This window comes from Canis lupus, chromosome 24 (genome assembly GCF_011100685.1).
Source record: "Canis lupus familiaris isolate Mischka breed German Shepherd chromosome 24, alternate assembly UU_Cfam_GSD_1.0, whole genome shotgun sequence".
Classification (NCBI taxonomy): Eukaryota; Metazoa; Chordata; class Mammalia; order Carnivora; family Canidae; genus Canis; species Canis lupus.
Window position 1 is genome coordinate 30,586,785 of NC_049245.1, and position 26,536 is coordinate 30,613,320.

At 42.7% G+C, this 26,536-nt stretch overlaps 1 non-coding gene across 20 annotated transcripts in view; it reads left to right on the forward strand.

Moving 5' to 3' along the window:
* The window catches only part of LOC119865668, a 235,930-nt gene that overhangs the window by 177,425 nt on the left and 31,969 nt on the right, over positions 1 to 26,536 (forward strand). For 19 of the 20 annotated variants that reach the window (XR_005377872.1, XR_005377871.1, XR_005377887.1 and 16 more), the window contains 2 exons: positions 18,591 to 18,674; positions 23,267 to 23,353. This is a non-coding gene — a transcript (uncharacterized LOC119865668). Of the gene's footprint in view, positions 1 to 18,590; positions 18,675 to 23,266; positions 23,354 to 26,042; positions 26,179 to 26,536 lie in introns of all 20 variants that reach the window. The other variant, XR_005377886.1, reaches the window with a different exon arrangement.

Genomic DNA, 26,536 nt, shown 5'->3' on the forward strand with positions numbered 1-26,536 from the left:
TGCCTCTGGAAAGAGTTGTGCGAGAACTCCAGGGGTGCTTGCAGTCATAGCCTGAATGTTTGCACTGCAAATTTGTGGGTCTCAGGGATGTCTATTTGTAGCTGCTGAATTTACCAACTGCCCTGCTCAGTAGGGAGCCCAGCACACAGTGTGTTGGTATGCCTCCCCCATCAGACCATGTGATCCCAGGGGCATTTGCCCCACAAAACTCTTTTCTGAATCCCCAACACTTAGCCCAGTGCCTGACACACTGCAGATCAAGTGATATTTCTCATGGAGGAACATGCATGCCGCAAGGTATAAGTCACAGCAAAGCTTTGATTCCATAGGGAGACTTTCAGGTGTAGCCACAGGAGCACCAGCTGGAGCTGGAGGAGACATTCAAGTCCTGAGTCATGGAGGAAAGAAAGGAGCAAAGTCCTCTGCTCTCTCTGCCTTTGTGGAGGAGGACTAGCAGAGGCTGCAGTGTCCAAATGCGTCCCCTGTCCCGAAGGACCCACTGGCTATTACATGTCAAAAGAGGGGCCAGGAGTGGTGGGTGATCCAAAAACACAAATTTATGAAAATAGCACTCCCTCTTGAGAAAAGTAGGCTCAACTAGGAAGAGAAAAGCCAGCCTCAGTGCCACCTGCTGAGATCTGAATGGGAGAAAGATCCTTAGCTGCCGTAAATACATTCCCCGAGAGGCTCAGAGCTGACCTCCAAGATGCCAGGAGGCGCGCTACTATCTCAGCATCACCACCGAGAGACTGGAGCATGGGTTTGGCCCTGTAGTCTGTGTCCTTGGTTGTTGCTCTGGCCAGGGTACCAAAGCTGGACAGAGCTTGGATTCTTCCCCAAGCCCAAAAGGCAGATGGGGCCAGCAGGCTCATATTGGTGGTTGTACTGGGGGCCAGGAGTGGAAAGAGGACATGATCTCCCTCTCTCAGCTGGACTTCCATGAGAGTAGACTCAGATAAGGGCTGGGTGCAGTGAGTTATTGGGGTGGTGATCCCAGAAACATTACAGGGGAATGGGGAAGTAAGACAAGGAAGGAAGATAATTATGAGAATTCACTCCTGTCTTGCTTCGAGAAGTCTAGTCTTCAGCTACCCTTGCCCAGTCCTGTAGTGGGTTAACATGCCCATAGACGCCTGCAAAATCTAGGTGGGTCCCCCACTGAAAGTGGCTTGAGGGGCAAGGGATTGGCTGAGACTGGCAGTCCGAATGGGTGTCAGACCTCATGGAAACTGGGCATAGACCTCCTTCTGCTGCTGGGCTGCAGAGGAGAGGGAAGCAAGAAAGGAAGCTGTACTAAATACCGAGATCACGTCTGGCATTCCATCAAGGCCTGCTATCGATGCATGGGGCACAAATAAAGTTAACATTTGTCTCAACATTGACATCACGATTAAGTCACAGTTTTCCCTGGGACTAGTGCAAAATTGCAGAGAGTTGTTCTCAAGTCTGAGTGACCTGGTGTCTTCATTGGTGGGAGGCCACATCTCCTGAACTTTCCTGTGCAAGCAGCTATTTCTAGATACGACTCCCTGATTGTTTAGCTCCTAGTGGATCTGTTTGATCTGGAATTTCCCCTAGGCCTTGTTCCATTTGCCAGCTGAACAGATTACATTGATTGGTGTGTGTGTGTGTGTGTGTGTGTGTGTGTGTGTGTTTCAAGTCATTTTTAAATAACCCAAATCTGCCTATACTCCCAACACTGATTGTGGTTTGTTTCCCAACATGTGCAGTAGCATGCCCAGGCAGGGCCTACAAGGACGAGCAGAAGGCAGACCTAGTGTGGACAGTTTCATCAGGGAGGCCTGACGATAGGAATAGTCCTAGGCTCGTGCATGCCCAGCCAGGCACTCTGGGATCCATGGGCCCCGGGACCCTCGGGCTCTGAGTGGACTCTACAGGCCCCTGTCTACTCCTGAGCAAATGGCAGATGGCAGACCTGCTTTCCTGGGTAGCTGATAAGGCAGGTGGCCAGGGCCACAGTTGGCCCCGGGTGGTCCCTTTTCCCCTGATGTCCTGAGTTCAGTTATCATACCTGCTTATTTTTTGTGTTTTGGAGAATCCAGAGTCTTGAAGAACTGCCTCCAGACTGCTTCCCTCTTTCCTCTTTCCACTCCCACACTTTTCTTTCATCCACCAGGCAAGCCTTGAACAGAAGGACAGGGGAGTGGGAATTTAAATTCAAGGAACCTAAACTCAGCTATGTGCACACCTTTTGCATTCACCTCCCCAAGACTTGAGTTGCTGAGACCTGCAACTTGGTTCTTAGTTGGGCCTTGCACTCACTCACCTTCATCTCCAGTTCTCATCTGGCAAGTACCCTCCTGTCCCACCTGGCAGTGCCAGGCTATACCAGGGCCCTCCCGTGCAAGTCAACGTCTGGGCTCCTGCAGCCTGGCACTCTCCCACTTTCTGCTTGGGCAGTGGTCAGAAATAAACCTGCTCTTCTCTACTGAAAACCCTGGGTCAGTATCGCATACCTCATCCTGGTTACCTCCTAGAAGCACCTGGAAATTACAGCAGCAGTTGACGGACTTCTATAAAGGGCCGGATTGTAAATATTTTAGGCTCTGTGGGTCGTATGGTGTCTGTTGCAGCTGCTCAACTTTGCCATGTAGTGTGAGAGCAGCCATCGATGATATGTAAATGTCTAGGCATGGCTGTGTTCCAATAAAACATTGTCTACAAAAATAAGCGATGGGCTGGATTTGGATTGCCTACCATATTTTGCTAACTCCTGAATTGGAGCTTATGTTCTGAGAATAATTATATTGGTTGCAGTCATTTATTGAGTGCATGCTAAAAACCCGGATACTGGGTCTCCTATCTGAAGATTCTGCGTCGGTGGTTCTAGGGTGGGACCCAGGAATCTGTATTTTTGCAGGCTGCGTGGATAATTATGCAGCACAGCTAGTAGAACACAGGCCAGCTCCTGCTGGGATAGTGATAGTAGCACAGTTGGATCAGTGGCAAAGCTGGGAGCAGAGCTCTGTACTTCCTCCTAGATCAGGATCCCTTCAGTTTCCACCTGTTTCTTTGGGGACTTCTGGGGACCCTTCCTGGAATACCAGTGGTGTGATGAGCTCAGCTATGGGCATCAGTGGGCTCAGATAATGGGAGCATTTCTCACCTCATTAGTTTTCAATTGCCTGCCATTTAGCTCAGGAGGAACTGCCCACTCCACAGTTAAGTCTAGTGACCAGAATATTAATAAGTCACATGGAAAAGAGCTTGGAGCCTTCAAAGTGGACATGAGAGATGGATACTGGATACTTTGAAAATAAACCCATTTCTTTGGCTCCATGTCTTTGAAAAATCAACCTGAGCCATTTTCAACCCAAACCCACTTACTCATTCACTCATTCATTCATTTAGTTTTTCCTTTACTTGATTAGCATTTATTTAGCATCTATTTGGAGGCAGCTCCTGTTCTGGCAACCAGGAAATATAGCTGAGTCACACATTATCTTTGTTTTCACTTTACTGTGATTCATGTGACCAAGTGGATACATTTGAGTGGTTGGGGGGAGAGGGAAATTGGGGCAGGACTCTGGGCTACATCAGAAGTCAGTCTGGGGCCTACGATCAGGGGTCAGTTTTTGGTTAGGAAACATAGAGAAGATCAAAGAACATACAGGTCCATTTCCTTGAGCTTAATTGCCACAGAGAGGCTTTGGATATGGGGGGACATCCTGGGTGGTCTTTCTCATGACCTTGGCAACATTAATCTCAATCGTGATAGATCTGTTCCCAGGCAGCAGGGCCATATGATCTTGAACAAGGTGGGGAAGGGGCGTTTAGTAGGATGGGAGTATCTTCTTACCTTCTCATTAGAATATTCTCTACTCAAGGGGATGAGGGTGGGGGGAGTAGTCTGGTCAGAAAGACCATTTTAATAGAACTGGTTTTGGGATGAGAGCCAGTGTAAGATTTAAAGATCATCCCATCCTAAGGATGAATCACAGTTCCAAAGCAGAAAGATATTTTGCACTTTAGCGAGACAGTATTTTATTTCATAAAAGGGAATTGCTAAGCCACCACCTAACCATGCCAGTGATTTTAGCTGAATATTTTTCTATGTTAAACCCACAGAATGTCAGAGCTGGAGGATTGTTCTGGTTAGTTGTCTTTGAATTGTGCTCTCTAGATTAATCCATTTCTCTGGTGGATGATGCCTGTGGAGATGCTGGAGTTGGGGTGTGGGTGTCCCTGTATTGTCTGGCAGCAGGGTAGTTAGAGAAGAGTGTTCTACTCTACTCCTATCTCCTCTCCCCCACCTTCCACCCCAGCCATCTTCTGCCCTTATTTCCTCTCTCCCTGGGGCATTAGCATCCCTGCCCACTCAGAGAGGACCTATTGGACTCTTTACTGGTGTCCAGGTGTGCTCACCTGAGACAGGTGCATAAGGAGATATTCAGAACAGGTGCCCTTCAAGGCAGTAGCTCCAACATCTTTGTTACGGACAACTGAGCAGTGAGGGGCAAAGACTGGCAGAGATTTGGCACCTGGAGGAATGGTCCAGAGTCTTTCCATCTTCCAAAGACTGATGCTGCGGAAAACGAATTATTTTGAAGCAGGTTCTGTCCATGTGACTTACGTTGCTTTTCCCTAATATTTCAGTGGGAAGGTATACTTAAGGTGAATATATAGGTAAGACTCTAGCACTGCCACATTCTTTTCCCCTTTTGTTTTTCCATGAAACAAGTAAAAGAACATTTCCAAATGGCACTTAACATTTTGAAAGACGTTTCTCCCAATTTTTGTGATAATCTCCTCCTTTAGGTAGGACCAAGAGCTTGGTTTATCAACTCTTCTTGTTCTTGTTTTAAATTTATTCATTCTTTTGATGATTTAATCTTTTGCTAATTGTGCCAAGGGCTGGGAGCATGGATATTAGAGAGATTGGATTCTTGTCTTCTCTTGAAGATTCTTGGAGGTGAAGGGAGGAGGGGAGTGGAAAAAGAGGGAGGGAGGGAGGGAGGGAGGAGAGAGAGAGAGAAGAGAGAGAGAGAGGAGGGAGAGGGAAGACAGAGCTGCAGAGCTTAGGTAGCCAGGCCAGCAGAGTATGTGTTTTTTTGAAGAGCAAGTTGGAATGCCTGAGCTGGGCTGGGGGAGGGGGGGCACTTTATATAAACTACCATGTGAGAGGTGCTCCCTGGAGGTGATCAGCGCAGCCTGCTCTTGCAAGCCCTGTCACTCCTTCTGGTGTTCTAGACACATTTGGGTTTCTTGCATGATTCCTGGAGATGGTACTAAGGGCTTGCAGAAAGGCATGGCTATTGGGGGCTGGGGGGAAATGGAAGGCACCATAGAGAGATAGAAGAGAAATAGGTTCAGAAAGAAGAAAATAATATTTTAGAGTTTGGAGCAGGAGGAAGCTCCAACTGGGTGGGAACACGTATTTTTTTCTTGGCCCTCAGTGGAACCAGAAAGGGCAGAGTAGTGGGTGAGTGAATTTGAGGAACCCAGTGATCTGTTCACCCACATTTACTCTCTTGTATGGGAGGCCAGCTGATCATTTTTTATCAAAGCATGAGTGGATTTCTGCTCCACACACTTTATGCCACCTTCCAGAATATTCTTCCTTTCCCTATCCCCCTCCCAGTCCTCCAATAGTGCTGTTTATTGTCCCATTGAGGTCCTGATGTTCTTGGAAGCTTGTTTCTCTCATTCTCATTGAAGTTCTAATTGTATTGAGAGGAATTTAGGTTGGTTTGACCTGAGATGGGCTTTTAGAAGCCAACGAGGGTGTTTCTCTTCAGATATTTAGCGGTAATTGTTTCATGAAGTACTCTCAAGTCCATACTCGGAGAACAAGCCTATAATTTCTATTCAAATAGCCTCTAATGAGATGATGCTTTTGTCAACTTCTGAGGCCAAGTCAGGGCATGGAAAAAATATATTTCGGATCCCTTGGCCTCTGGACAAACTCAAAATGTGCACCAAATATGCTTTGGAGCTTTGTGGAGGCATGAGGAATAGACAGCTGAGGTGAGGTAGAGGACATTAGAGGTCTGGGAATTTTTAGAAGCCTTGTCCCTGCCTGATTTATTCACTTAATCAGAAAACCTCCACCAAACAGAGACCATAATCATATGTGCAGGACATCGAAGGGTGAATAAGAACTGAATTCTGTGCCACAAGTATGATACATAGACCTGTGTGGTGGGTGTTTATATGCACATATGTCTTTGTGTGATAGGCAGTGACATGGTGCCAGTGACAGAGTGCATCCTTCACAGGGTGACTATATCATTTGTCACCAAATTCAGAGACCTTTGGGACAAATGCTAACCCTTCGACAACATGGATAGACTGGAGTGTCCTAGGCAAACCAAGAAATGTGATCTAGCACTGGGGAGAGCAGAGGACTTCCTGGAAAAGTTTCTCTGCACCTTCCAGGTGGCTTCTCCCCATCCATTCCTATCTGCCTCCAGTTACTAAAGTCCCAGCTCCATCATCTCTTCCTCTGGGAAGCCTTCCCAGACCTGTCATCACCAGACCAAATCTTCTTATACACATCTGTACCCTGTAGTACTCCCCTTCCAAGCACTCATCCCTGAGATGGCTTTCTATGCATTTGTGTGATCATTTCATTGTATACCTGCTTACCTCACACCATGAAGACAGGGCTATCCATGATGGTTTTATTGACCATAAATGGGTATTTAGTAAATATGGAATAGTGAGTGATCTGAACCTTGAAATGCTGTCCTACTTAGTGAGGTGGCTGGGCATGTGAAGAAAGAAGGGGAGGAGTAGAGCAGGAACTGGAAGCCTAGTATCCAGGCAGAGAGTCTGGAGGTGGGAGGTCTGGCACCAGGACAGTGCTCATGGGAAGTGGAAGCCGTTCAGCCTGGCTGCATCACAGGGTTTGGGGGTATTGAGGGGAAGGGCCATGGGGAGGGCAGGCTGTGTCTTGTGAGGCTTGTAAGCCACACTGTAGACCCTGGTCTATGGCCACTTTATGTTCCTTTCCCTATGTGGCATCTGATTAAATGAATTCTAAGGCATGTGCAAATAATCTTTCCTTGTCATCCTTTCACTGATCTGTTAATTGTTTAAGGACATTTCTCCTAACAACCACTACTGCTTTATACTTGGGATCCAGAGTTCTTCAGTTCTGGAAAAGTTGAGCAACCAGGGACACCCTGTAAGAGATAATGGGGCTGAGAATAAGTTAGGGACTTTGAAAATGGAATCACAGGGACAGCCTCTCCTTCCTGCTGAACACCTGGGGTAGGGGCTTCCTGTGGTTGTGGTACCTCAGGAAGGCCGCCTCTCTCCCTCATGTCACATACTAACTAGATGACCAATGAGCGCTCTTGTCGGGAGAGTTCATAGGCTTATAAAACATGTATTAGACAGATACCACCTTCCATTTCTCTCAGTCTACAGGTATTTTGAGAAAAGTGTATGTGTGTGTGTGTGTGTGTGTGTGTGTGTGTATCCTTGAATAAAGTTCTCTTCATTGGAGATGTGACAAGAGCCATCCACTGGGTCCCTGGAGCCTGGGTGGCTCTAACAACACTCCATGGGCCCCAGAGCACAAATGTGAACAGTTTTACGAAGAGGCACTAACCCAAGTCACCATGTGCCAAAGCCAAGAAGCCATTTCCTTAAGTGCATGATTGGTTCCTTGCGATCTTAGCTGTTCTTGTATCTTCTGAGCCCCCCCACCAGCCCAGAAATTGCATCAGATAACAGCTCCCAAGTCCCCTTCTCACCCCCTCCCTCACCATCTCGGCTGACAGAGTCTGTAAAGAAAATGAGAACAGAGGCTCATTTCCAGCACCAGCGACAAGAGTTTGCTAATTAAAATGAAAAGCCTCAGTTCCCTGGATCAGCGAAGGAGGCCTCTGAGAGGTGCTGAGAGAAATCTTTCTCCAAACGAAATGGCCTTCCAGCCGGGCCCTGATGGCATGCAGGCATCCTTCTAATGGCAGGGGGCAGGAAACCGGGGCTCAGCAGACCCGCTCCAAAGTCTAATGAGGCCTCGGACCCAATTCTAGAAGTGCCTGTCCCTTTGTCTTCCCCGGTCCTGGAACCTCACACAAACTCACACACTTCTTCAGAGATTTAGTAAATGGGAGAGTCATGGGGTCTTTGGGTCATCCAGTCAAGTGGTTTTCAACCTGGCTACATGCTATGATCATCTGGTGCAGGTTTTAAAAATACTGTTACCCAGACCTATGAAAAATGAACCACTGGAGGGGATCCGAGCACCTGCATTTGAGAAAAACCTCCCAAGTGATTCTGCTGGACAGTGAGCAGTGGAAGCTGCTCATCTCATCCTGTGGCCTTGTCTCTTGGGTGATGAGGACTCTGAGGGCCCGAGGAGGAGATGGAGTTGCCTCAGACCACAGACAGAGCAAGACAAAAGCTGAGCCCTGGGTTCCTGATTTGCTGGCCCTTTCTACCGCATAGGACAGGTCTCTGCTCTGCCTTCTTCCCCTGGCTGTGTGTGAATGCAATAAAATCAAAGGGGGATGGGAAAGTGTTTAGTCTAAGGGCGTTGGCGTGTCTAAGTATGTTTGGAGAATAGCCAACAGGAGTCTCTTTCATAAAGACCAAGGAGCCTCATAGGAGATGCTCAGTCTAAGGGAAAAGGTGCATGAGATGTCTGAAGGTGGTCCAGGCATCAGGGTCAGGGTCAAGGGTAGGAGAAGAACTGGAGGTACCTGATATGCAGCACCATATTTTATGAGGTTGAATCATGAAACTGTGATATCTAGTCATTTTGATCTACAGAAATAGCAACCTCATGTGGTTGGACATCATAGTTACAGCATCATTGAAGAGAGGATGAGACCCGGGGACCACCACAGGCTCAGATCTGAGCTTAGATGTGTCTGGCTCAAAGTCTCTGAGTCGCTATGCCATATCTTGCCCTCAGAGCTACAACCACACAAGAAAGCAAATGGAAACTTTCAGATCATAACCATGAGAAAAATTATATATATATATCTTAAATATATACATATATTTAAGATTTTATTTATTCATGAGACACACACACACACACACACACACACAGAAGCAGAGACACAGGCAGAGGGAGAAGCAGGCTTCAAGCAGGAAGCCCGACATGGAACTCGAACCCAGATCCTCAGGATCATGCCCCGGGCTGAAGGTGGCACTAAATCGCTGAGCCACCTGGGCTGCCCAGAAAAATGGTATTTAGATGCTAAAGGCCTGGGGTCCTAGCATTTACCTGGTTCTTTCTGTGTCCTTTTGTTATTACTGATATTATTATATTAGGGAGCATCCATAACTCCAGTGATCCTTTTTATTCTTGGGCAACTTGCAAAGACCTCAGTTATCCCAATGAAATGGGGAATATGATATAGGGGGGACTTGCCATCTCCTTAATTCTGATGGTCTAATAAAAGTGATTATTTACATTTGCCAAGCATTTGACAGCTTTCCAAAGCATCACTGCATGTATGGTTTGTTTGGAACTTTCTACAACCTGATGAGATGGAAACCATCATTCCCAAATTTTAGATGGAGTAACGGAGGTCCAAAAAGACATTAAGCAACTGTTCAAGTTATACAGCGTTTTATTGGTAGACTTGGTACTAGAATCCAGGTTTCCTGACTCTTGAGTGTCACGGTCTTTCTGGACTTTGAAAAAGAGAAGACCTGATTTGAAAGGCCGGAGTTCAGAAGTGGCCTCCATGGGTCCACACTGCCTTTGCTTTATCACATGGGGATTGGCCAGCTTATCCCACAGGGATGGGAAGAAGGGATAAATCTTTAGTTTACCTTTCTAGGGCTGCCCTGCCTCCTTACTCTCCTACTCATGCCTTGTTTCAACATCCCCAAATCTTCTGTAGAAGAAGGTGCTTGGCCGTGAGGTTCTTGCATTTTCCTTTGAGATGCCTCTGCTAGAACCAGCCTGGCATAGTGGTTTAGAACAAAGCTGCCTGGACTTGAATCCCAGGTCTGCCACTTACCAAATATGAGACCTGAAAAAAGTTACCACATTTTTCTCTGCCTCTCTCCCCTTAATGGGGATTATAATGGTGCCTCCATTATATGGTAATAAGGAGGATTAAGTGAGAGAATTATTAGCACTTACGTTACTCAAGACATGCTGTAGTAACAAACCTCCAACACTCAATGGCTTAATCTAACAAAGGCCTGTTTTTCACCCAGAGTCTGAGGGGGGTTGTTGGGTAAATCTCCAGAGCCCTCTGTGTTAGAGTCAGTGATCCTGATTCCCCTCATCATGTGAAACATCTTCACAAATGGTTTTCAGAGCCTCCCAGATAGCTCATACTTTGAAAGTGATGCATGCTATTGCCCCTCAGATTAGTCACAATGGGCTCAAATACACTTATGAAGGATCCTGGGAAATGCAAGAACCTTTTGGTGACCACCACTGTCTCTGCCAGTAGATTTTAGTTTTGTTAAAATATGAAATAAATGTTATTTTTAAGTCTCATTTTTATGTGTTGATAGCATAATCTTCTTACAGGGATCATGTGTTTTATTCCTGTTTATTATATCTTACTTTACTCTCAATTTAAAATTTTATCACTTCTTGTTCTTTTATGCTGCTCATTGGTTTTGCTTTATCTTTGTAACAACCAATAAGAAGTAGTTTCTCAGGGACAATAGGAACAAGAAACTCTACCCACATCTGGGAGATCTAGAGGCCACCATCCTTCCCAATCCAGCTACTTCTGTAGCTGCCTCCTTGGGTCCCCATAAGTAAGTAATTCTTCTAGTTATTTCAAAAATCTCACCCTGGGATGCTTATGGGATCCACAGTCAGCCTCCCCAGGGCTTTGACTCTCCCCTGCACCTGTATGCCTCAGTTGTCAGAGAGCTGTTACCACTGACATTTCCTCCAGGCCTGACGTAAGGTGTTGTATGTTTTAACTCCAGTCTCTGACATGTGTAATTTTGCCTTTTGGAATCAACAAGCCATGCCAGTAGTAAGCCACAACCCAGGGGGGTTGGCTAACAGAGGTCTTGTGGAGGGAGGTATCCCAACCCAGTGCTGTGAAGAGCCAGATGGTGATGACCTTTCCTACAGGTACCCACAGCTAGGTGGCACTACCCAGCTCCTAAGACTTCCTCCTGAGTTACCCACCTCCCACCTTACCAGGTGTTAAGACCCTCTTGCTTTGTGGATCCCTTTACTCCCTTCCCTTAGTGGGAATTATTAAGCAGAAGCCCTACAAAGACGGGCAAACTGTGATTTTTTTGAATGCAGTCAGCTGGAAGGTCAACTGCATTTGTCAGGAACATATAAAGCAATGTGGGCTGGTTGAGAATCCTAAAATCTGAAAAGAAGGAAGCTTATTCCCCTGAAGAGTAGGGACTTAAGTCCTCCTGGGAAAGCTCTTGGAGCATCAGGAAAAAATCAGGATTGGGGTTCTCTGCTCTAGATCCATCTTTCTAAAGGTTGATAGATGCCTTTCTGGGAAGCTTGCAGGTGGTATCTCTGCAGAGGGATTTTTATCAGCTTGCAGAGTGAGACCATAATGACAGTATGCCCCACATCTTGTGTATCTCATCCTTCCCCTTGTCCTTGATAAACTCTAAGAATCGTATTTCTGTCACACAGATGTGACCTATGATCCCACAACTGAATGAGGTCTTGCCCAGCCCCAGAGAGATGCTTCTCTCCTATCTTTTCTTTCTTTTTTAAATGCTTATATTTTAGTCACAACTGCCCTCCTTAATCTCCATTACCTATTTCACCCATACCCCCCTCCTTCCCCTCTGGTAACCATCAGATTATTCTCTATAATTAAGAGTCTGTTTCTTGCTTTTCTCTTTCTTTCTGTTTTATTTTTTCTCCTTTGCTTATTTGTTTTGATTCTTAAATCTCACATATGAGTGAAATCAAATGGTAATTGTCTTGCTCTGACTGGCTTATTTCACTTAGCATTATACTCTCTAGCTCCATCTGTGTCATTGCAAATGACATGATTTCATTCTTTTAATGGCTGAATAATATTCCATTGTATATCTACACCACATCTTCTTTATCCATTCATCAATTGGTGGACACTTGTGCTGCTTCCATATCTTGGCAATTGTAAATAATGCTGCTATACACATAGGGGTGCACATATCCCTTTGAATTAGTGTTTTTGTATTCTTTGGGTAAATACCCAGTAATTACTGGATCATAGGCTAGGTCTGTTTTTAACTTTTTCAGGAACTTCCATGTTTCCACAGTGGCTGCACCACTTTGCATTCTATCCAACAGTGCCTATGGTTTCCCCTTTCTCCACATCCTCACCAACACCTGTTGTTCTTGTGTTTTGGATTTTAACCATTCTGACAGGTGTGAGGTGATATCTCATTGTTATTTTGATTTGTATTTCCCTGTTGATAAGTGATGATGAGCATATTTTCATGTGTCTGGTAGCCATCTGGATGTCTTCTTTGGAAAAAACTCTATTCATGCCTTCTGCCTATTTTTTAATCGGATTATTTGTTTTGGGGTGTTGAGCTTCATAAGTATTTATATATTTTGGATACTACCCTTTTTTGCATCTGTCATTTGCAAATATCTTCTCCCATTTTATAGGTTGCTCTTTAGTTCTTTTGATTGTTGCCTTTGCTGTGAGGAGGCTTTTTTTTTTTTTTTTTTAATTTTTATTTATTTATGATAGTCACAGAGAGAGAGAGAGGCAGAGACACAGGCAGAGGGAGAAGCAGGCTCCATGCACTGGGAGCCCGACGTGGGACTCGATCCCGGGTCTCCAGGATCGCGCCCTGGGCCAAAGGCAGGTGCCAAACCGCTGCGCCACCCAGGGATCCCTGTGAGGAGGCTTTGTATTTTGATGTAGTCCCAATAGTTTCTTTTTGCTTTCATTTCCTTTGCCTCAGGGCACCTATCTAGAAAAAAGTTGCTAGGGACAATGTCAGAGAAATTATTGCCTGTGCTCTTTCCTAGGGTTTTTATGGTTTCAGGTGTCATGCTTAAGTCTTTCATCTATTTTGAATTTATTTTTGTCTGTGGCTTAAGAAAGTGGTCTAGTTTCATTCTTCTACAGGTGGCTGTCCAGTTTTCCTAACACCATTTGTTGAAGAGACTGCCACTGGATATTCTTTCCTGCTTTGTCAACAGTTGATTGACCTTATAGTTGTGGGTTTATTTCTGGATTTTCCCTTCTGTTTCATTGATCTCTATGTCTATTTCTGTACTAGTACCATACTGTTTTCTATACTGTTTGATTACTACAGCTCTGTTATATAACTTGAATCTGAAATTGTGATCTTCCAGCTTTGCTTTTTTTCAAGATTACTTTTGGTTATTCAAAGTCTTTTATGGTTTCATACAAATTTTAGGATTATTTGTTCTAGTTCTCTGAAAACTAGTGTTGGTGTTTTGATAGGGATTGCGTTAAATGTGTATATTGCATTGGAGATTGCATTAAATGTGTACATTGCTTTGGGTAGTATAGTCATTTTAACGATATTTGTTTTTCCAATCCATGAGCACAGAATGTCTTTCCCTTTTTTTGTGCCATCTTTAATTTCTTTCATGAGTGTTTTACAGTTTTCAGAGGACATGTCTTTCATCTCTTTGGTTAGGCTCATTCCTAGATATCTTATTATTTTGTGTGCAGTTGTAAGTGGAATATTTTTTTCTTAATTTCTCTTTATGCTGCTTCATCATTGTGTGTAGAAATGCAAGAGATTTCTGTAAGTTGATTTTGTATCCTGTAACTTTAATGAATTTGTTTATCAGTTGTAGCTGGTTTTTGGTGGAGTTTTTGGGTTTTCTATATATAGTATCATGCCATCTGCAGATAGTGAAAGTTTTACTTCTTCCTTACAGATTTGAATGCCTTTTATTTGTTTTTGTGGTCTGATTGCTATGGCTAGGACTTCCAGTACTATGCTGAATAAAAGGGGTGAGAGTGGACATCCTTGTCTTGTTCCCGACCTTAGGGCAAAAGCTCTTAGTTTTTTACCATTGAGGATGATTTTGCTGTGGGTTTTTCGTATAAGGCCTTTATTATGTTGAGCTATGTTCCATCTAAATATACTTTGTTGAGGGTTTTTATCATGAATGGACATTGTACTTTGTCAAATGCTTTTTCTGTCTCCATTGAAATGATCATATGGTTCTTATCCTTTCTCTTATTGATGTGATGAATCATGTTGCTTGATTTGCGAATACTGAACCACCTTCACAACCCAGGAATAAATCCCACTTGTTCATGGCGAGTGATTTTTTTTTTTTAATGTATTGGTGGATTTAGTTTGCTCGGATTTTGTTGAAGATTTTTGCATTTATGTTCATCAGCGATATTGGTCTGTAGTTCCTTTTTTTTTTTTTGTGATGTCTTTATTTGCTTTTGGTATCAGGTTAATGCTTGATAGAATGAATTTGGAAGTTTTCCTTCCTCTTCTATTTTTTGGAATAGTTTGAGAAGAATAGGTATTAACTCTTCTTGAAATATTCGATAGAATTTGTCTGTAAAATCATCTGGTCCTGGACTTTTGTTTGTTGGGAGTATTTTTTTTTTGGATAACTGATTCAGTGTCTTTGCTGGTTATTGGTCTGTTCAAATTTTCTGTTTCTTCCTGTTTCAGTTTTGGTAGTTTCTATGTTTCTAGGAATTTATCCATTTGTTCATGTTGTTGGGGTATAGTTTTTCATTATATTCTCTTAACACTGTATTTCTGTAGTGTTGGTTGTTATTTCTCCTTGCTCATTTATGATTTATTTTGAGTCCTTTTTTTTGTTTGTTTAGTCTGGCTAGAGGTTTATCAATTTTATTTTTTTCAAAGAACCAGCTTCTGGTTTCTTTCTTTCTTTTTTTTTATAAATTTATTTTTTATTAGTGTTCAATTTGCCAACATATAGAATAACACCCAGTGCTCATCCAATCAAGTGCCCCCCTCCCAGTCACGCCCACATCCCCACCCCCCGCCCACCTCCCCTTCTACCACCCCTAGTTCGTTTCCCACAGTTAGGAGTCTCTCATGTTCTCCCTTTCTGATATTTCCCACTCATTTTTTTCTCCTTTCCCCTTTATTCCCTTTCACTATTTTTTATATTCCCCAAATGAATGAGACCATATAATGTTTGTCCTTCTCCGATTGACTTATTTCACTCAGCATAATACCCTCCAGTTCCATCCACATCGAAGCAAAGGGTGGGTATTTGTCATTTCTAATGGCTGAGTAATATTCCATTGTATACATAGACCACATCTTCTTTATCCATTCATCTTTCGATGGACACCGAGGCTCCTTCCACAGTTTGGCTATTGTGGACATTGCTGCTAGAAACATCGGGGTGCAGGTGTCCCAGCATTTCATTGCATCTGTATCTTTGGGGTAAATCCCCAGCAGTGGGCAGGTCTATTTTTAACTCTTTGAGGAACCTCCACACAGTTTTCCAGAGTGGCTGCACCAGTTCACATTCCCATCAACAGTGCAGGAGGGTTCCCCTTTTTCCACATCCTCTCCAACACTTGTGGTTTCCTGCCTTGTTAATTTTCCCCATTCTCACTGGTGTGAGATGGTATCTCATTGGTTCTATTTTTGTTTGTTTGTTTTGTTTTATTTTGTTTTATTTTGTTTTTTAGTTTTTGTATCATTTATTTTTGTTCTAATCTTTATTATTTCCTTCCTTCTGCTGGTTTTAGGTTTTGTTTGCTGTTCTTTCTCTAGCTCCTTTAGGTGTGAGTTAGGTTGTTTATTTGAGATTTTTCTTATTTCTTGAGGTAGGCCTATATTGCTATAAGCTTCCCTCTTAGAACCACTTTCATTGCATCCCAAAGCTTTTGGACCATTATGTTTTCATTTTTGTTTGTTTCCATATACTTTTTGATTTCTTCTTTGATTTACTGGTTGACCCATTCATTGTTTAGTAGCATGGTATTCAACCTCATGCGTTTGTGATCTTTCCAGATTTTTTTTTTTTTTAAACTTTCATTTTTTTTTTTTAATTTTTATTTATTTATGATAGTCACAGAGAGAGAGAGAGAGGCAGAGACACAGGCAGAGGGAGAAGCAGGCTCCATGCACCGGGAGCCTGACGTGGGATTCGATCCCGGGTCTCCAGGATCGCGCCCTGGGCCAAAGGCAGGTGCCAAACCGCTGCGCCACCCAGGGATCCCTCTTTCCAGATTTTTACTTATGGTTGATTTTTAGTTTCATAGTGTTGTGGTCAGAAAAGATGCATAGTATGACTTGGATCATTTTGAATTTGTTGAGGCTTGTTTTGTGGGCGAATAGGTGATATCTGGAGAATGTTCCATGTACACTTTGTAAACAATGTATATTCTGCTGTTTCAGAATGGAACGTTCTGAATATATCTGTTAGACCCATCTGGTCTAGGATGTCATTCAAACCCACTGTTTCCTTGTTCGTTTTGTGTTTGGATGATCTGTCCATTGATTATGGGGTGATTATGGGGTAAGTGGGGATGTTAAAGTTCCCTGCTATTATTGCAATGTTATCAATTAATTCTTCTATGTCTTTTTCTGAACTGTTTTAAGTTATTTAGGTGCTCCCATGTTGGGTGCATAAATATTTAGATTTGTTATCTCTTCTTGTTGGATTGTCCCCTTTATTATTATATGTGTCCTCCTTTGTCTCTTATTATGGTCTTTGTTTTAAAGTCTGTTTTATCCAGGAGTGCCTGGATGGCTCAGTTGGTTAAACATCTGACTTTGGCTCAGGTCATGATCTCAGGGTCATGATCTCAAGCCCTGGGTTAGGCTCTGCACTTAGCATGGAGTCTGCTTGAGATTCTCTCTCTCTCCCTCTGCCCCTCCCCCATTAATGTGTGCTCCCTCTAAAATAAATAAATGACTCTTAAAAAAATAAAGTGTAGTTTTTCCAATATAATCATTGCTACTCCTGCTTTCTTTTGACATCCATTAGCATGACAGATGTTTCTCCAATCATTCACTTTCAATCTGCAGGTGTCTTTAGGTCTATAATAAGTGTTTTATAGGTGGCATATAGATGGGTCTTGTTTTTTATTCTGTCACCCTGTGTCTTTTGATTGGAGTATTTTGTCCATTTGCAGTTTAGGTAATCATAGATAGATGTGTGTTTATTGCCACTTTATTACTTGTTTTGTAGTTTTTTCTGAAGATTTTCTCTGATCCTTTCTTGTCTTTCTTTCTTTCATGTGTTGTGATTTCCCTTCATGTGTTGTGTCTTATGGGTCATTTGCTTGCCTTTTCTCCAAGAGCAGTGCAGTGCCTCTGGGCTCTATCCCAGCCAAGCCTCCTGACCTTTAAAACTCCAGGCTTTAAGCTCCATTGGTTGGAAGAGCTTAAAAATTCAGGCTCTCTTGCTTTCCAAGCCAATTGTTATGGGGATTTATTTGTTCTGTCCCTGAGCTTCCCGGTATGCTAATCTGTCTCCCACCCTTTTCTGTGACAGCAGCTCCCTCCCTACCACAGCAGCCATGATCCATTTCTCTCCCAAGCTGCATCTCTGTGCTTTCTACCTTCTTTGATGTGGCCTCTTCTCTACCCTTAGTTGTGGAATTTGTTCTGCTGGTCTTTAGATCTATTTCTGGAGTCTTTGGGATGATTTGATAGTTATCTAATTGTATTCATGGCATCAAGCAAGTCTAGGGTCTTCCTACTCCATTGCCATCTTCCCTGCACACTCCTCTTCTGTGTTTTCTTGATGGAGTATGTGAACTCATAGGCCCTCCTTTTGCCTATGGCCTACACTACCATTTCTGGGAATTCTTTTTCTAGTTGGCCAATTCTCCAATAATCCTCACTTCAGCGTAAAAATCTACAACCTCTTTATTTGCTTCAGAAACTGGTAAACATTGTATGACTTTGGACCAATTAGCTGGGCTTGTAAAAGTCTAGATGAAGTGCTTCTTGGGGATTTAAGACTTTAATAAGTAACAAGGCCTGCTTCTTCAGATGCAGTGACCAATCTGGAGTATACTCCTCAGATACAGGGCATTTCTTCTGGACTTATTTGGTTGGGATTATAAAGGCATAAATCCAGGTGTTTTGGATTTAAAAGATTTTAATATTAATTTTTTTCAAAAGGTCTAGATTTTATAATATTTATTTGGTCATATTCATGGTTTCAGATATTGTATTTCTCCAGTGGCATAGATAAGAGAAAATTGGCCAACATTTTCCTTTCTGTATATATCATATGGCTCTTTTTGGCTCTAGTGACCAGGACTTTCTATCTTTTTGGTTCTGACAAGCAGGACATGAATTGCCTTAGCTCATTTCCCCTCCAAAGGCACCCACAGTCTGTTTGGACATATGGTGCCTTCTCTGAGGATCTTTTAGCTTGCACTTATTCCGTAACCTCAGGGCAGAATTCATTATCTCTGGGGAACTGGATGCCAGAGTTATCTGGGTGTCCCTTGGGGCCCTACTTGGAGCCATTAGTGATGGCTGATTGCTCTCCAAGGCCAATCTTAAAAAAGACAGATGTATTCACCTCCAAGGAAAATTTCTCACACAACTACTTATTTTGCACACAACCTGCTGTAGCTGAATTGTGGAACATGGCATAAACCCTGGGGGAAACTTTGCCTATCATTCCAGCCCAGGAGTCAATATATTAAAGTTGGTCCCTTTCTGCTTACTTCTATTTTCAGGTGAGATGTTCTCAACTTGGAGTCCTGCCTTGAAGCCCATTTGCCCTTATCGTTGCCTGGAGACATTGCACCAAAGTTACTAAGGTGGATCAAAGGCTTTTCCTTTTCTACTGGGGGCGAGCGCATTGGGGGCTGGGGATTGGGGCTGGTGGCCAAGGAGGGCCTAACTTCATTGGTAAGGTTCTGATTATTTTACCAGGAGAATGGCTTTGTGTGTTATTTGTGTAATTAAAAATTAAGCAAAGGAATAATGTGAACACTTAGGTCTTCGACATTCACATAAATGGATGTCCTAAATACAATAATATGCATTGAATTGAACTAAACCCAAAAGACAACAAACACTCTGCTTTGGTGTTTTGTCAGAGAGGTTTTCCCTCTCATTTGCTCTTGCCTTTGATCAATGGTACTTGATAATATCAAACCACTTTTATTCAAATTGTATCTTAACAGATATGAAATTTGTCTTCCTAATATCTTGTGTGACAAGAAGTCCCAAGGAATTGATTAGATGTATTCTTCTACTCATAATACATAGTTTTAATTACTGCAGCTCATTTAAATTGGTTATTCTTGTGTGCTAATTTTTTTCAGATAAGCTTTAATATTAATTTTTTCATGTTACCTACCTACTAAAAGACTCATTTGGATTTTGACTGAAATTGAATTAAATTTATTCTTTTAATTTTGCTAGAATTGGCATTTTAACTATAATTATTCTTTCCCTCTGTATATCTCTTCATTTATTATTGTCTTCTTAAAGGTCTTGAGAAGGATTCTTTAGTGTTCTTTATGTGAGTCCTCCACATTTTTAGTTGATTCCTTGGTTTCTAATACTTTGTGCTACTATTGTGATTACCATATTTCTTTCTCATTATGTTTCCTAACATATAATTTATGATATATCAGTGAATTAATTCATTACTATTCTGCAACTATGAATAGGGAAACCATTTGTTCTGCATACTTATTCTGTAACTGTACCTCTGATTAATATTTTTATTATTAAGTTTGGGGTTACTAGGCATATACTACTGGTTACGATAATTTTGAGCCTTCATTTACAAAGTAATTGTGGCAATTTAAAAACATGTATGCAAATTATTTGATACTCCTTTTATAATGAGGATGATGTCCTCTTCCTTTGAATAAGATTGATCTCAGTGAATCCCTTACAACCAGTAGAATCTAACATAAGTGATGTGGTATAACTTTGAAGGTCAGGACAGAAAAGGTCACTTAGTTTCCACCAGAAATCGTGGGATATTCCTCTGGGTGAAGTCAGGGGCTAGACCATGAGTCTGATGGCCCTGAGACTACCATGCTGTAGAGGCCCATGTAGACATGTTATTTGATAGCCCAACTGATCTCCTAGCCAACAGCCAGTATCAACAGTAGCCATGTGTATGAGCCATCTGGAACATCCCACCCAGTGAAGGCTTAAGATGACTATAACCCTAACCGACATCTGATTGTACTGATAGGAGAAATCCTAAACAAGAACTGACCAGGTGACCCCTCCCTGAATCCCTGACCTGGGAATCATAAACAAAATAAAAATGGTTGTTTTGGGTGAATTTTTTGTACAGTAATGGTAACCTTAGTAGTAATCTCTCTTTTTGCTTGCCTAATTGCATTCGCTGCATTGACATCAGCCAAAAAATTAGATAATAGCAATGATGTAGGCATTTATGATTTAATAGAAATATACTTACCTTTTTTTCTATTATTGAATACATTGACTATTAGGCATTTTATAGTCATATAGAACTCCAGACACTCGCTTGCTAAGTACCACAAATCTCTCCAAGTCCAAGTAACCCCCAGAAGCAACTGTCCTCCTTGTGATTTAGTGATCTGGGCTGATGGGGGCTCCTTGCTCTTATAGCTGCATCATCTGGATCATTGGACCTCCTTGACTGATGAGGTAGGGAAGAAAATGCTGTAGAGTCTATTACCAACAATTAGATACTTTGGCATAGAATTGATACATATCAATTCTGCTCAAGCTGATTGGCCAGGATTTGTCACACAACCCCACTAATTTCAAGGAGAGTAAGAAGGTGTAATCTTCCTTTATGTCTGGATGGTAAGGAGAAGTAGATATAGGTAAATTCTAGTAATGCCAACCACTCATTATTTTATCTTCCTGTGCTAAAAAACTGTCTTATAATTACTAGCTTACTGAGACTTTCATATTTGATCAGAAACTGATACTGAATTTTGACAAATGTTTTTTTCAGTATTTATTAAGATGATTATATGCCTGTCTTTTTCAATCTATAGACTTCCTAATACTGAATTATTCTTGGATTCCTGGCACACAGGCTACTTGGGCGTGGCGTATTATTTTTAAAAAGCAGCTAACTATAAAATTTGGTAAAAATCTTTGCATTTATACATGTGACTGGTCTAAAAGTTTTAGGGGTGTGTGTGTATGTGTACTTTTTCAGATTTGGTATCTATGCCATTTTAGCTTCATAATATTCATAATATAAGTTGGGAGGCTTTCCTTCATTTGCATTGTTCTAGAATAGTACATACGGCACAAGAATTACAGTTTTGTTCGAAAGCTTGAACAAGTGCACTCATAAAACTATTTGTTCTTGTATCTTTTAGGGAAAAATTAACAGTGTAAACATTTTTTTTCTGATAACTGATCTACTCAGCATTTCTATTTCTTGAGCCAATTTTGGTAACATTCATACTTTTCCAAAATGATCCACTTGATCAAGATTTTAAAATTAGTCTCCACAGTTGTTCATAATATCCTTTTGTAGTGTATAATTTCCCTTTTCACTATAATATCCCTTTTCTATTCCCTAAATTTCCAAATTTTGAATATTTGTGTTTTATTTTGGTGACCATTGTCAGCAATTTGTTTTGTTGGATGCAACAATAAAAAATTTCTTGGACTCAGTTATGAAATCTAGTGTTTTTCTGCATTTGTATTCATTGTACAATGTCTTCCTATCCCTGGCAAGAACCTTGATTTCATGGACAGTCACTTTCTCTGATTTCTCAAAGTGAACCGTGGCTTTGAACTCTTGCATCTTTTCATGTGTCTGGTGATGTTTTCCTGTTTATTCATCCTTATAAGTGGAGTTCTGAGCTTGCTCAGAGTCGGGAGCTGCCAGAAAACACGGTGGGGGAAGAAGAGGGAAGGGGAAGGAGGTGAGATATGGTTATTTTTCTCTGCCAGCTGAGAATCGGACAGATTGTGAGGGCAGGGGGCTTAGCCAGAGCTGGGGCTCTCAGTATAGGAGCTTCATCAGCCCTGAAGAGGCTTGTACCTGTGTTTAGTGTTGACTGGACACTCCCTTCTCCTTTTCACCTTTTCCTGGCACAATTTCCTCCATTAGGAGCTAGCTACCTACATGTCCTGTCCTGTCAGGGGCAGGCTGGGAGGAGGTATTGGTGCAAGTTCCTTGTTCTGTGGGCAGATATTCCCCCGCCCCATTGGCTAACCACTCCATTATGCTAGTGCTCACAGTAGGGTTTCCTTGGCGCGACTTATGGTCCTTCTTACTGTCTATCGGGCAGGCTTACTATTTTCAGCAAAAATATGGGAAGGCAGGACTCCTGTTCCCAAATCTCAGTAGCAAATTACCATGACATATAGGATGAGCCTAGGACATGACTATAAATTCTCCCATATGAATCACTTCACACCAAGTCCATTTTTGTCTCTGGATCAAAAGCTTAATAGGACAGCTGGAAGCCTTCTATGTGGGTTGGCAGGGTCCCATTTCATATTAGCAGCTGGAGGGTGGGGGTACTGTGCATAGCTTAGCCCAATTTCCCAGTTAGTACCCTCCTCAAAGCCAAGCCTAAGATAATGTTTTATTTGGGGATATGGTTCCAAAAAGCAATGAGAGTAGGAGACATAAATCAGAGAAGGAGGGAAGGAGAGGCAATAACAAGGTTGTATTATAGAGTTGGCGACTCCTACAAGGGTCTGTTTGCTTGTTCTAGAACCATTTGAAAAGTTACATGAAATACAGTTCAGAACTGCCTTCAGAGGCAAGAAAGGAGAAAGCATTTGTTGACAGGCTCCAGTCTCCTATTGGTCAAAGTTTGCCCCATGGTGATGACGGGTTGGGGGGATGGTTAACTCCCCCACATTTTTGGGTGGCACACACATGACTGCTAAGTGGGTTCCTGTGGGCATCCTAGAGCATGACATCAGAAGCTGTGGGGCAGAAGCAAAAGGTAAAGAGCAGGGCTGAGGGGAGGCACCGTGGCTGCCCCTGCGCGGCATCTGCAGAAGGCTGCTTGCTCACAACAGCCATGGAGGAGATCAGAGGTGATGTTGAGGATATTTGAAGTGATACAGTAGGCATCTGCTCTACCCAGTCTCCTGCATATTCAGATGAGAGCACGCTCTCCTCTCCCAGCCTCCCTCTGGGCAGCTCTGAACAGATTGGGGGGCATGAAAGCACAAATCCTCAGCATGCATTTCTGCAAGTTTCTCCCTGCCATTCCCCCTCCCACAGAGGTTTTTATTAATGTCATTTAATCTCCCAGGAGATAGAAATGGACGATTGGCCAATTTTCTGAGTGAGTGCAGACCATCTGGAGGGATGAACTGCTTTATCTTCTTTGAGGCTCTTTCACATGGTGTAGGTAGCAAACCATGATTCAGCACCAACCACTGATTATGATTCTCGTTTCAGCTCCTTGTGTCTCATCATCAGAGGAAACTCCTCCCAGATTCACTCAGCGGCTTGGCAACTAAGTTTCCAGCTTTTATGAATGTACAGGTATTTTAGAGGTATTTGTAGGATCAGATGGAGTCAGCCATGGTCAGAGCCTGAGATGAGCATGGTTTTTTGGCCCTGCCCCGCCCCATCTCACCCCACAGAGGGATGAACCCTTCTATTTGGGCACATATAGGTGTTACGGTCCCCATCACTCAAAAGGAGATGTTAATACCTATACCTGGCTCAGGTTGACTTGCAGAGAACTTTGTAGTTGGGCCCCTTCAATTTGGTCCTCCAGTAAAGAGCTTTTACCAACTTGTTCCATGGCAAGAGACTATCAGCCTTCAGATAGTGAAATGTTGCATTCTGTTAAGGATGTTGTTGAAGCCCTTCTTTTTATTAAGGGGACTCATGGAAAAAAATTACTTCTGGCCTCTGTTGCAGGAATACTTTTATTTATGCTGAGCAACTGGTTTATTTTTCCCTTTTGGACATTAAGTTAATCGACTGTGTCCTCCTCCTTGGGTGGTTGGGCAGTGCCAAGTTTTTGATGTATGGCAAGTCTTTTGAGTATGATCCCATTCCTGGTATCATCTTGTCTATCCTGCTTTCATTTTCCTATGTTCTGCTCTCCCCATATTTTTATATAATTGGGTTTTTTAAGTTGTAAGAATAATATATAAAATTTAGAAAATATAGAACATGTAAAGGACAAAAATTACTCATGTTCTCTATGATGAGAGATAATTGCTGTTAATATACTGATACAGTCATTCATTTGTACATTCCATTTATTTTCCCTGTCTATGCATCTATTTTTCTCCATATGTTTCTCTTTCCTTTCATGCACTCTGGATGTCCTTGAATAATTAGTTTAACTTTGTTCCAATGCCTAATCCATGGACTGTGGAAACTGACATCCTCCTCAGTTTCTTACAATTTCCATGGGTTTATTGCCATGCTTCTGTCTCCAGTGATCAGTGTGTGGGTGTCATCTCTCTGTAGGTGCTGGATCTCTACTGCATGCTAATGGAGATTTCAGGTTCAGTCCCTTTGCTAGGTTTCAGAGAAAGTTACTTATGCCGAGCCCTTGTGGAGTCTAATTGCATTTCCTAATGGTCAAGAATTTCCTAAAAATTTTTTTTAAATTTTTATTTAGGATAGTCACAGAGAGAGAGAGAGAGAGAGAGAGAGAGAGAGAGAGAGAGAGAGAGAGGCAAAGACACAGGCAGAGGGAGAAGCAGGCTCCATGCACTGGGAGCCCGACATGGGACTTGATCCCGGGTCTCCAGGATCATGCCCTGGGCCAAAGGCAGGCGCCAAACCGCTGCGCCACCCAGGGATCCCAAGAATTTCCTAAAATTAACCAAGAACAGCTTCCTTTCCCTATCTCACCAGCTGCTTCTGCACTTCTCCTGATCCCTTTCTCCTTATTATCCCAGACTTTCCAGAGAAAATCAAATCTTCCTTCTTGCCTCTTGCATGGCATGTCAGTGACATTGTGCCATGTTCTTAAGGGTCTGAGGGCTTTTAGGCCCCCTGGAGTCCAGCTTGAATACCTGGGTTAGAGGAAGATCTTAAGCCAAACTAGAGCTACCCATCAGAGCCTGACCAAGGTGCTTTGAGGTTTGATGTAGAACCACACTCCTGGTCCAGCCAGAAAGGAGGGCCAAGCCAGAAGTCACCTGGGCAGCTAGTAGCTATGTAAAAAGGATTGTGTCACCATGGCCAGTCTCCAGGTTGGCACACACAGGGGTCTGTGTCCCTCACTGTTAATGACAACTCAAAGACATCATTATGAGTCCACCTGAGTCTTGACATACTCAAATCAGATTACCTTCAGGTTGTAGGAGTACTGGAGGGTGTCAAGAAAGGTAACAGCTATTTAAGCAGATATCCATGGAAATGGTGTTAAGCATGCATAAGCATGTCCACAACATAATGTTAGGTGGAAAGAAGCCTATCAGCATGTGTGTGTGTGTATATATATATATGTGTGTGTGTGTGTGTGTGTGTGTATGTATATATATATATATGTATATGTATTTATATATCCCTAGAAAGGTCTGGGATGGCATAAAATATTAATAAGCACCTTCGAGAAGTGGTGAGTTTTACCTTATGTCTCGAACAATTTTGTATTGAGTTCTTTCAAGTGGGCATATGCTACTTTTATAAATAACTATTGGAAAGGTATTTCCATTAAGGGGGAAAATGATATGCCCCAAAGTACTTTTGTTATTAGGAGATAGGTGGGATTTTTCCTTCTTTCTCATTTTATTTTTCCAATGTCAACTATTACATTTGTGGCAAAAGAATAAATAATGCAGGAAGAATAAGTGAGAGTAACATGACAAGGGACCAAGGGACAAGGATTACTAGCTGGCTGGCTATCATGTTCCCCACTTAGGACTCAAGCTGAGAAGCACATGTTCTCTAGGCTCTGTGGCTTGTGGGGGTGGGAGTGGGGTCTGATGGGTACCACATGTTGATCCCTCAGGTTGAAGAACACTCCCAGGGGTCCAAAGGCTGAATTACAATAAGTGAACCCTGGCTCTGGCCCCATGGCTCATGCTTGTAGCTGGATACACACAAAAAGCTTAGGAACCAGTCGACTCGCAAGAATTAGTTCTAGCCATTTCTTCTGCTTACCTGGAGAGAGCTTTGCATCCAACTCAGAGACTGGTAGCCTCATACACCAGTTTGGGAACTGATTTGTCTCCTTGTGTGCTTGGGCCCTCTCTAACAGCAACAGCATTTAGAACAGTGCTCGCCCAACTTCAGCATTGTGTTACAATCACCTGGGCCCTTGTTAAAGCATGCAGATTCCTGAGACCCATCCTGGACTGACTGAATCAGACTCTGCATGTTTAGAAGTTTCTCAGGTGAGCTGATGTAGGTGTTCTAGGGACCAATACTCTGAGATGAGAGGGTTCAAGTCTACATCTGGCACCACTGGTGTGATACCTAATGCCAGCATTTATTGGAACATTGAAAAACAGATTCTTTGTCAAAGGTAGAGTATATTTCCATGTCCCTTGATGCCACAGCACCAGCTTTATCTAATGGGATGTTTCAGACAGGTCTCAAAGCAACTTCACATGATTGGAATTTTTTTGTTGTCTTCCTGCTATCATCGTGAGAAGAGTATGCCTAGGCTAGCTCGCTGTTGCCAGGGGGAGGATATGAGCTACATGGAGCAGAGCTTCCCTAGCCAAGGTGTCCTAGGCAAGCCTGGCCCAG